The sequence below is a fragment of the Liolophura sinensis genome, chromosome 6, assembly GCF_032854445.1.
Source record: "Liolophura sinensis isolate JHLJ2023 chromosome 6, CUHK_Ljap_v2, whole genome shotgun sequence".
Classification (NCBI taxonomy): domain Eukaryota; kingdom Metazoa; phylum Mollusca; class Polyplacophora; order Chitonida; family Chitonidae; genus Liolophura; species Liolophura sinensis.
In genome coordinates, this window is record NC_088300.1 from 80,672,099 (window position 1) to 80,684,416 (window position 12,318).

General features: G+C 38.9%; 1 protein-coding gene across 11 annotated transcripts in view; it reads left to right on the forward strand.

Annotated features, from left to right (window-relative positions):
* The window catches only part of LOC135469212 (trichohyalin-like), an 82,309-nt gene that overhangs the window by 3,105 nt on the left and 66,886 nt on the right, over positions 1 to 12,318 (forward strand). For all 11 annotated transcript variants that reach the window (XM_064747770.1, XM_064747767.1, XM_064747772.1 and 8 more), the window contains exon 2: positions 6,197 to 6,258. The gene's annotated coding sequence lies outside the window, so the exon portion shown is untranslated. The remainder of the gene's footprint in view (positions 1 to 6,196; positions 6,259 to 12,318) is intronic.

A 12,318-nucleotide genomic window follows, 5' to 3' on the forward strand; every position in this document is an offset into this window, starting at 1 on the left:
TCCGTAAGCTGCAAACAGTTCACTTCTGAATGTGTACCTGGTTTGGGATATAAACAGGTCACAGTTTAGGGATATCAGCATGGAGCTAGGAGAGCCCCTGGCAATACTCCTGCACATTATTTCAAGCACTTTGGAAACATCCCATTTCTGTTGTATCACCATTCCACATGTTGACAAAAAAACTGATTAAAAGTTACATTATTGTTCAGATTTGTAGCCTTTTTTTTTATTTATTACATGATTATGTACTAAAGAGCAATTAAAAGTTTTGTTTTGTGAACATTTTTTTATTAAATATCTCTCTCTCTGGACCTCAACCAAAGTCGTGAAATCACCTGTATACTCCAGATTTTGGGTCTGTACTGTTTCCTAGTGTTAGCATTTTGTACAGGGTTGATACATGTCTACTCTGTCACTCAGGTTACATGTATGTCTGTGTAAGAGCTTCACTACCTACTGGCATATTTATATTCACGACACATTGTAGGCCAACAAGTACAGGCACACAGTGAAAATCGCAAGAAAAATGACAAGAAGTGATGAATCATGACACATAATCAGTATCATTAATAACAAGAGCTACATACATGTGGAAGCTGTAGGAATAGATCCAGTTCTCTAGGACTAGTATGGGGCCCTTGTTGGGGTATGAAATCAAAGATTGTTATTGAGTGGATCAGGTAACAGGTATTTATTACAGTGATGTGCATCAACAGTTTCTTCATCGTTTAGATTCTATCCGTTCAGTATAATGTAACAGGACAATTTCTTATGTTTTCTGTACGGTATACATGCAGAGGAATTTATCTTGGAGTATGACTGTTATTTGATGTCAGAATTGGGTAGAATACCGGTGAATTGTACGGTATTGTGAAGAATACCGGTAAATACCCGAGACATTTCCTCGTTTGTTTGGCTCGATTTGAACCAGAAATAATTAATAAACCACTGAATAGGTCATTTAACTTTAACTTAGAGCATTTTGTGAAAACAAAATGAATTAAAAATGTAACTAAAATGTTGCATGTTGTAATAATATAGAAGTTAGAGAACTGTTGATTAGATGTGATAAGTGTAACATGTACACATAGAGAGCTGAGTGTGCTCCGGTGTCAGTGATACTCACACTAAAGGTCAGGGAATCTGGCAGATTCAGATTTTATTGATGATCTTCGCAGAGATGTGTTAAGCTTGAGCAATTACCCAGCAGGTAATTATTAGGTACAGTGTAATTGCCCTCTAGAAAAGGTTTCACCTCATCTTCCACACGGTCTACTCTTAGTGGGTTACAATCGTGTTCTTCATCCAGGTGGTTCAGAGCAGATGCAGGAATGAGCTCAGACATGTTTTGGGTTAACAACTGAGTGACTCATTTGATGTTCCTCAGTTTTTAAGTTTCATGGTAAAAAAATATATATGGAACAGATGTGTTGGATTTTTTCTATAAAATCCTGTAAGATTATTAAACCAAGTAAAGTGTTAGCTGTGTGTTGTTTGTAGCTGTTTTGCCTGGATAGTTGATACCCAAAAAATGCTGTTACCATCAGCATTTTGATACAACATTATCATCCCAACATGTTCTATGTAAATGTGTCACGTGTATAAAACATGCAGAAATTATCTCCAACAGTGTTTCATCCATTAATACTGATATAAATGTGTATATCAACAGGGAAATATTCTTTATCATTGGTTTATATTTGAAAACTTAAAACATGAAAATATATCACATCTTCTTAAGTTTGCCTTAAACCCTGCCTGCCTCTGGACCCTGGCCATATTTGATAGTTAAATGGCGCCTCAACATAGAAAATGGTTCCACTTCCCCTCATGGATAGAACCCCAAAAGAGGGCTTAATTACCAACTTGGGTCAGGCAGTTGCTATCAGATTGTCTATTCAAATGTTGTGTGTACCAAAGTGTTCAAATGTTGTGTGCACCAAAATGTTCAAATGTTGTGTGCACCAAAGTGTTCAAATGTTGTGTGCACCAAATAGTGTTCAATTGCTGTGTGTACCAGTGTTACAATGTTTAGTGTACAAAAGTGTTCAAATGTTGTATGTATCAGTGTTCAAATATTATGTGTACCAAAGTGTTCAAATGTTGTGTGTACCAGAGTAAGTGTTCAAACACCTAATTGTTGAATGTTGTGTGTACCAGAGGAAGTGTTGAGATGTTGTGTGTACCAGAGGAAGTGTTGAGATGCTATGTGTACCTTAGTAAGTGTTGAGATGTTGTGTGTACCAGAGGAAGTGTTGAGATGTTATGTGTTCCTTAGTAAGTGTTGAGATGTTGTGTGTACCAGAGGAAGTGTTGAGATGTTATGTGTACCTTAGTAAGTGTTGAGATGTTGTGTGTACCTTAGTAAGTGTTGAGATGTTATGTGTATCTTAGTAAGTGTTGTGATGTTGTGTGTACCAGAGGAAGTGTTCAGATGTTATGTGTACCAGAGTAAGTGTTCAAACACTTAACTGTTGAATGTTGTGTGCATCAGAGTGTTAAAATGTTGTGTGTACCAGAGGAAGTGTTCAGATGTTGTGTATACCAGAGGAAGTATTCAGATGTTATGTGTACCAGAGTAAGAGTTCAAATGTTATGTGTACCAGAGTAAGTGTTTACTGAGCTTACTCAGTCAAACTCCATGCTTGACCAGTGCTGCATGAAAACACATTGCTCCATTTGAGGACATCATGGTCCTCTGCTGTCACAGGGGCTTTTTACCGCCTCATGTCTATCTGAATAGTGACTGTAGAGCCCGTATTTATACCAGAGTTTGATAGAAATTAAAAACACCATGCATAATTATGTTGGTTGATGGAGATAAAAGCTGTACATGTGGTTTGAAGCTTAAAGCTGATGACAGCTTTGTAGTTACAAAGAGAGACTGGGTGTGGTGAGGCTTTCAGCAATGAGATGGTCATAATAGGCTTGTGTACTACCTTACCACTGTTTACGCAGGCAGACATATAGCTATCAGGATATTTGGCTTAAATATTCAATAACTTGCCATGAAGAGGCTTTAATAAAGATATTTACCCCTACATTGTATACACATGTAATGGAAGTATCTATGTAGACACTGAGATATATTTTGGGGGTATATTTTATACAGGACATAACCAGCATATACATTCATGTAGCAGATTGCCCTAAGCGCCGTGTTTTAAGTGAGAAAACTACATATTTTGGTGACTAAATTGTTTGCATTAATTAGTATGCTTTAATATTCCTTAAAATCCATTGTATCAGTGAGCATCAGTTCTTGAATTCATCTAGGTAATTATGATGTACTAATTAGGAAAGTGTGAAGAGAAATCCAGAGTATGACGTGTAGATGATGAAGGGGCTACAGTATGATGAAGGGGCTACAGTATGATGAAAGGTTACAGTGTGATGAAGGGGCTACAGTATGATGAAGGGGCTACAGTGTGATGAAGGGGCTACAGTATGATGAAGGGGCTACAATATGATGAAAGGCTACAGTGTGATGAAGGGGCTACAGTATGATGAAGGGGCTACAATATGCTGTTGGAGTTTTCAACATGCATTCTTGGTGTCAAACCTGCACAAGGTATAATATATAGCTGTGTGGATGTGTTTAGTCTGTCAACCAGGAGAGTGAACTAACCTATTTAGAATAGAAGACTGCAGACAGGTGAGAAGGTTTAGTAATGTAGAGCTGATTTAACAAGGTCAGCTTTTGAGTTCCCCCAACGTGGCTGGCATGTAAAGCTGTCACTCACATAAATAGCAAACAAACTTCCAGGCTTGAAAATTGAGCGTTCTATTCATTGGGACTTTACAGGGACAAATGCTGGCTTTTGAATATGTTTTGAAAGCAATAAACATTTGAACTTTTTGGATGACTTTGTGCAGGCTGTGGCTTACAAAGGTGCATATGTAAGACATGATGGCACAGGTCACCTTGTGAATGCTAGTGTGTTTTGTGCCATTCTTAACCAAGGTTTTGCACAGTCTGTTTAGATACTTCAGACAAATCAAGTGGTAAACATGTTAAGTGATAGCAGGGATGGGTATACATACGTGTAGGTGTCAGTTTGTGATGGTCTTCTGTGTTACCTATAGGCTCATTGGTGTTCCCTTCCCTGTTCAGGTAAATGCATGTTATATAATTAAGACGTGCAGCATAGAGAGACAAAACAGAGCAGCGATGACATGGTGATAGCTGGCAAGTGGTCATATGTAACTGTTAAAATATGGCCTCTGGTAAATCTACCTCAGTTAGGGTTTTATTATACTCCCCTCAATGAAGTTAATGGGTGCAGGGGTATACTGGATTCTAGTTCTATCTGTTCATGTAAATGCTTAAATAGTAGCAAATTACACGCCCCCTTGACCTATGGCGTAAGCAGAATTAGATTTTAAAAAATGCAGTGATGTTAATTGCAATTTATTAGATGTCACTGATCTAGAATTACTCAAAATGTTGTGTTTTCATCACATTTAACATAGAGTAACATTAACACACAAGCTTGTTAAGTAGGGAATCTAGACTCCCAGTAAAGTAAATAGAACAGAATGGATCAGAACAATGTGGCTTTGAGTAACTAGAACAGAATGCATCAGAACAATGTGGCTTTGCGTAAATGGAACAGAATGGATCAGAACAATGTGGCTTTGAGTAACTAGAACATAATGGATCAGAACAATGTGGCTTTGAGTAAATGGAACAGAATGGATCAGAACAATGTGGCTTTGCATAAATGGAACAGAATGGATCAGAACAATGTGGCTTTGAGTAAATGGAACAGAATGGATCAGAACAGTGTGGCTTTGAGTAAATGGAACAGAATGGATCAGAACAATGTGGCTTTGAGTAAATGGAACAGAATGGATCAGAACAACGTGGCTTTGAGTAAATGGAACAGAATGGATCAGAACAATGTGGCTGTGAGTAAATGGAACAGAATGGATCAGAACAATGTGGCTTTGCGTAAATGGAACAGAATGGATCAGATCAATGTGGCTTTGAGTAACTAGAACAGAATGGATCAGATCAATGTGGCTTTGAGTAAATGGAACAGATTGGATCAGAACAGTATGGCAATATATAGAACACGTGTAGAACAGATTGAAAAAGCTATAAAGCTTTTACAAACTTAATTATGTATTAGGAATGGTATCATATCCACAAGAAAAGGTTAATGTTTAAGCAATTATTTCATTGTTCTAAAACAATATCAAACATTTGATTTTGCACTCATTGATTTTATTACCAAAAATTTTATGTTGCAAAGTATCGTTTAGTATGGTATTAAACAACAAACAAGTATCTGTAGGTTTAATCTCTTAATAAATTAGTGTTACTTCATAATCCAGTTTGGGTAACATTTCCACTGTTATCCAGGTGTATGAGTTTTACAAACGTTCAGGGAAAGTTGTCCAGTGTTATTAATCAGTGGAGCAGACCGTAATGTGGCTATAGGTCGAACACCCACCATGCGTATGGCTGTGTGGCATGCCTGGTGTGAGACGCCTCCCTATTGTGGGGCAGCTACACCCTTTAAACCAGTGACCTGTAGTCAGGGAAGACCTGGGTGTATCACTCACTCCCCTGCCTCCCTGCCCATGGTTTAGATCTTGGCTGTACTTGGGGTAGAGTTACAGTTGCGTAATGTCTTCTGAACACCTTCAGCCAGCTTTACTGCTCCTCTCTCACCTGATGTTGTCATAACATACATGTACAGGTGTGCTCTCATGTTACCCTTTGGAAGTGGACCATCAACCAGCACTGCTCCTCTCTTCACTGCAGTTTTTATAGGTGGACCTTCAACCAGTACCTCTGTGGACCTTCAACCGGCATTGCTGAGGACCTTTATTATTGTCAACTGTCAAGCAGCACTACTGTGGACCTTCAACCAGTACTAATGACGCTTCCATCACTGCTTTACTACTACTGTTGTTGATGTGGACCCACAACCAGAAAACATTTATATACATGTACATGCCACTGCCTTGTTGATGAGAACACGTTGGTTACATGTATGTTTGTTTTCTTATCTTCTTCAGTTGACAATTAAGGGGTTTAACAATTATGGTTCAAAGAACTATGAGATGTATTATTTGACAATTGATATGTGATGTACAGCTGTGTAGCCTTTTTAATGTCATAATTATCAGTTTTATAAGAGATGATTTAAAGTTGTATTTATTTCCTTTCCTCCTTTATTTACAGGAGCAGAAGCACATTGCATTTCTTCAGGGCCAGTCAGCATTGACCATCTTCCATTCACTAAGGTAAGCCTTCATGTTATACTGTCGGAACATCTCTTGCTCCTGTACATATTGTATACATTCACGTTTGGTAAGTAAATATTGGAATTTGCTATGTACCTTATATATATGTAGGTATTCGAAACTTGATTTCAGTGTCGGCTCTAATTGCTGGAGCTGTCTCGCCATACAGGTACCTAAAGTACATGAAATACAGTATTTTGTATTGCATAACATAGCTGGTATGGCCTATCAGTTAGATATGCAAAATCAAAAGCATGTAATTGATTTTTTAGGCTGTGGTACATAGAAACAAATTTTGTCACATTGAGGACATTGAGTGTATCCAGTCATCTTAGAGTGCAGATAATCTACACAGGTTATACGAGCTGTTAAAGTGGTGAATCAACTTGGGTATAACGGAGACACTCTGAGCAACATTTTACTCAGTACAAAGATATCAAAAGGGACTACCAACTGAACAGCAGATATAGCCCTGTATTATCCTCTTATCTGTTTGATCTACAGGCATAGAGAACATAAGTTTACTTCAAAGGAACTGTAATGGTTACATGTGTTAAGTTTATGGCTCTCTGCTCATACATGGTACATATATATTTACCTGTAGCTCTAAGATTAACGTATGTGTTCATGTATGGAGATAAACAGACATCAGGTAAACAGCTGGGAGAATTACTTCATGAAAACATGTTTTTGTAGCATACAGTTTTGACATACTGAGCACATCACACTTCAAGAGACTAAGTTCCAGGCTGGTGAGTGGAAGAGGTACAGATCTGTATTTCTGAAAGCTAAGATGGCCAGAAGGTAATAGATTCCATACGTTATATTCTGGAGATAAAACAGTGAAGTTTACTGAGTAACAAATCATCCCTGGTGAACTCAAGTAGCTTCTGTTGAGGTCTGTTAACCGTTGCATCTGGATAGGCAAGTCTAGACAAAGGTGAATTTTAAGTACTGTAGATTAATTTGGCATGAATTTAAGTGTGGCACTTGAACCCAGGATCTCCAATCTCCTCTGTCATCCAATCAGCAGGATTCTCTGTCCCTTCCAGCTGAGTTACAGATTTATGACACCAGGGTTGACTTTGCCCTAACTGGGTCAGTTGTTGTCCCCAAAAGTTGCCTCTTTCCACTCACCCCTGATTTCCACTCACCCCTGCCCTTTCACTCACCCCTGCCCTCCACTCACCCCTGCCCTCCAATTCGCCTGTTTCCCTCACACTGTCACCACCTATGTATAAATTGTCATTTATTGAGAAATACATGTAGAAGTGGAGTTGATTGTAGAAGTATATCAGCTCTACCTCAAGGTTACCTTGGCAACCACTGGTAACCAGATGAGCAAATGGCCATAGTAGTAACCGGAAACAGTTTTGTGGAATATTCCGTGGTGAAATCTTTTACATTGTACACTAGAATGGGACATGGGTGGAGGTTTCTGACAGATTGGAGTAATTAATGCGATGAAGAATTCAGGCCACTTCGTGCATGTGTAGGGTTTTGGCTTTACAGTTGTGCTGACAGCAAATTCTTGAAAATTTGGCGTTCAGATATACAGGTGTAAACATACATGTAGATTTTACTACAAGGAGTGATTTACTCTAGCTCTGTTATTACCATGAAGAACAGTTGTATGCAAAGCTTGCTTATCTTGTATTGCCAAATTAACCATGCTTTTTTCTATGAGAAAACTGTGCTATATACATAATGTGCCCTTTTTTTGCAAGTAAAAATTAAGAGTGGTGTGCCAGGTACCAAAAGTATTTGCAGGTTTCAAGAGGACATTTGAGGTATCTCACACTAATACATGTATGTGCAGGCACATAAATGTACACAAATTGGTTGTGCTTTTTTTTTTCTGTCTCTCTCTATTAATATTAAAATGTGTGTAAAACTGATCTGTTACAAAAGATTAGAATTGACATAAAGCATGTAAACTGCTGAACTCTCACAGCCGTTGTGAATTGCTTATGTATATATGGTAAAGTGTGTGCTCTGTTCTGGATCTCTTCAGGACTTCCTCTTTGATCTAGCCTAGGTGGACAGGTAGAAATACTTAAGCTCCTCTCTACTGATCTCTCCTTACAAGTCTTTGTCCATTGATCAGCGTGTCTAGAACTCTATTTCACATGTAGGTCAATCATTTGTGGACAGACATGGACTGAGCACTGGTAGTTACATGGAAGTGTGCTCAGACATGGACTGAGCACTGGTAGTTACATGGAAGTGTGCTCAGACATGGACCGAGCACTGGTAGTTACATGGAAGTGTGCTCATGCTCATCCTCAGTACAGGTATACATCTCAGGTGCCATATTAAGAGACATGATTGCCAGCTTAACATAATACTGTGCACCAATGGAAGAGATACAATGTATGGTTACAGGTTTTATCTTTAACTATTCTGAAATGGAGTCTTCAGGTTAAATGTGTATGTGGCTAGGGTTCTGTTACAGAGGTGAAATGTGTATGTAGCTAGGGTTCTGTTACACCTGTGAAATGTGTATGTAGCTAGGGCTCTGTTACACAGGTGAAATGTGTATGTAGCAAGGGTTCTGTTACATAGGTAAATGTGTTACACAGGTGAAATGTGCGTGTAGCTTGGGTTTCTCTTATACAGGTGAAATGTGCATGTAGCTAGAGTTCTGTTACACAGGTGAAATGTGCATGTAGCTAGAGTTTTATTACACACATACATGTATGCATGCATATAACGATGATGCATCTACATGTAGTTCGCATCAAGATACCTGACTGTCAGACTGTAGAAAAAGCCTGCAGAATCAAATGATGCAAGCCTTTTCCCCGCAGTAGCTATAATAAGAAGTGGAACTTGGTAAATTGACTTGACAAACTGCAAATACATGTATTGTATAGAGTCACAATATGGCTACATGTGTAAAGCATATTGTTATGTATTCAGGCCTGGGACATAATTTGGGAATGTACAGCACAAAAGCTGTCTAGAATTCTTCCATGGTATCACAGTGTACATGGATATGCCAATGTGAAATTTCCAAGGTACCAATATCCTGAGACATAGTGTTTGTGTAGTGTGTATAGTGATGCTGGCTGATGAGTGTTTGTGTGACAGTTGAACACTGGCCAGAAGGACACACAGCTAATTTGCTGACGGAAATGTCTGGAGCCATTGCTATGCTGTAGCAGAACTCTGGCTTCTCACAGTTGTGTACATGGCTCTCTCTGCATGTTCTCTTAGTGTGGAGTTCTCATCAAACTTTAAGCCTAACATGTATTTCACATAACATAAAAATCTGCTTACATTTTTGGAAAAAAACAGCTGCCAACCTCAGATACCTTGAAATTCATAGACATCTGCTTTCACAGACAAACGGTGTTATGAGAATAACTGTGATTGGCTGGATTTCTGGTCTGGTGATTTAGGGCTTGAACATAAGCCTGATACCTTCAAGGTGTCCAATTAAAGCAGTAGTCTTTCCCAGACTCATTTTGCTCTTTAACAGAAACCCTTGCATTTTGTGGAAATTTTCCTGATTGTCATAAAAACTAAACCATCTGTTTCCAGTGAAGATTTCCCCCTGCTCTGTGTGATATATACATGTACATGTAAGCTACAGCAGCTCCAAACATCTGTATGTTTAGTTTGTATATTATCTATATATGTATTAACAGACTGTGTACGTGTATGTAGTTATAGTGCAAATACCACAAGTACTAGCAGAATGCAAATATGAAAGGGATTCTGTTTCTTTTCTCTGCTTTCCTCTTTGTGTGAAACTGACATTTCTGCGATAAGACATCTGGTAGATCACCATAGTATTACCATTAATAAGTAATGCCAGGGTTAGCACTTGGGTGTCTATCTTTGCTGAGACCATTTGCCAGAGATGGAGTATAAGAATATCCAATCATTTTTTCTGTTTTCTCTTCTTTCTTCTTTCTCTCAAATAAACCAGACTTGGCATACACTGCTGGTTGGTGTACAGTGTTTGGTTTGTAGAGACACTGATATGTGTAGGTAAATAGTAGTCCTTGTTAACTTGTCAGGTAAACTGTTTTGCTCCATGACAAGAAGGGCAAAAAGGTTAAACTGGAGTGGTAATCGGTAGGATGAGTTAGCTGAAACCATTGGCTGCAGTGTTTGCGCTGTATGTGAGTGACTGACTTTGGAAACCTAGTTCATCCGCCTTGGCCACTGGAAGCGGGAGAGTTCAACTTCCTACCCTTGATTTCTGTTTGACCCCGCTAATAAGATTCATGTATCTTAGGCTTGAACTACTTCCATACATGTATATACACAGCCACCATTTGGTGCTAACCCAAGATTTGCTCCATGGGGCTACTGTGCTTGATCCACTTCATAGGGCTATATACACAGCCACCATTTGGTGCTAACCCAAGATTTGCTCCATGGGACTACTGGGCTTGATCCACTTCATAGGGCTACTGGGCTTGATCCACTTCATAGGGCTACTGGGCTTGATCCACTTCATAGGGCTACTGTGCTTGATCCACTTCATAGAGCTACTGTGCCTGATCCACTTCATAGAGCTACTGTGCTTGATCCACTTCCTAGGGCTACTCTGCTTGATCCACTTCACTGTCGTAGGTCTCCAATTACACATTATCATGACATGCCTTCATGTAAATAAGATTTGGAGAATCCACTTTGTAACTCTTCTCTTCTGCACAACGATTTAACCCTAACTGACTTTGTAACTCTTCGCTTCTGCTCGCAGATTTAACCCTATCTGACTTTGTAACTCTTCTCTTCTGCACAACGATTTAACCCTAACTGACTTTGTAACTCTTCTCTTCTGCACAACAATCTAACCCTATCTGACTTTGTAACTCTTCTCTTCTGCACAACGATTTAACCCTAACTGACTTTGTAACTCTTCGCTTCTGCACAACGATTTAAGCCTATCTGACTTTGTAACTCTTCTCTTCGGCACAACGATTTATGCCTAACTGACTTTGTAACTCTTCTCTTCTGCGCACAGATTTAACCCTAACTGACTTTGTAACTCTTCTCTTTTGCGCAGGGATTTAACCCTAACTAACTTTGTAACACCATACGGAAATAACAGAATGGATATTAGAGTCTCTCAAGGAATGAATATGATTGAGTCTTGCACTCTGAGACTTGTAGAATGCAGTATTTGTTAGGGTTAATGTGTGATTTATCGTGTACTTTACAGCTTTAGTAATGTCATGTCTTGTACACACACTGTATAGGGTTGCCACCAAATTTTAAACCTACCAAATTAAATGAACATAAAGCAAATATACTTAATTCCAGTATGCTTAGATTACACTACACAACTTTTGTTTGCTTTTCTTGATTAACTCTCATTTTGGTATGCTGCTGTAATGTGATTAATTGTTTTATTATTCAGATTGACTTTGCATGTTTAGACTGATTATTGATTCAGGAAGCACCAATGAAATTGAATCAGAGATTATACTTTAAATGTGTGCATTAAAAAGTTTAGTTTTTCCAATGGATTTAAGCCTAAATTTTCCAATCATACAGTGAATATAAATAGTAATACCCAAGGGCCTTGATGTCTGACATGTTGAAATGTAAACCACAATCATGATAATCTGTGCCAGCACATAGGATAAGGACTTCCCCCAACATGTAGTTGTTAGAGCACTTAGTCACTTGTAGCTGGTGCTAGAAGAGAAACCAGACACTGCTCTATTTTGAGGAGGAACCTTGCCCTGTTAATGGGTTGCTCTGCTACTTTTTTCCAGCTGTATATTAGGCTGGGTAGTTTTAATGGTGACCATTCATAATCTGACAGAACGCCAACAAGGGCTCACCATGCAGGGAGTATGTTAGATCACCTTCCTGGGTAGTTTGCACAGCACATATTGCTGGAGCTATTTTTACCTGTGTGTCAATGGGATACTCAAGTCGACGTACATCTGCTGGTGCATGGTGCATGGAGGTACTAGTCTACAGTTTGTAGCAGGCTTGTTCAGGGTTGTCACTAATGTTCAGGGTTGTTACCCACTGATAAGGGTTGTTACTGATCTTCAGGGTTGTTACTACTGTTAAGGGTTGTTACTG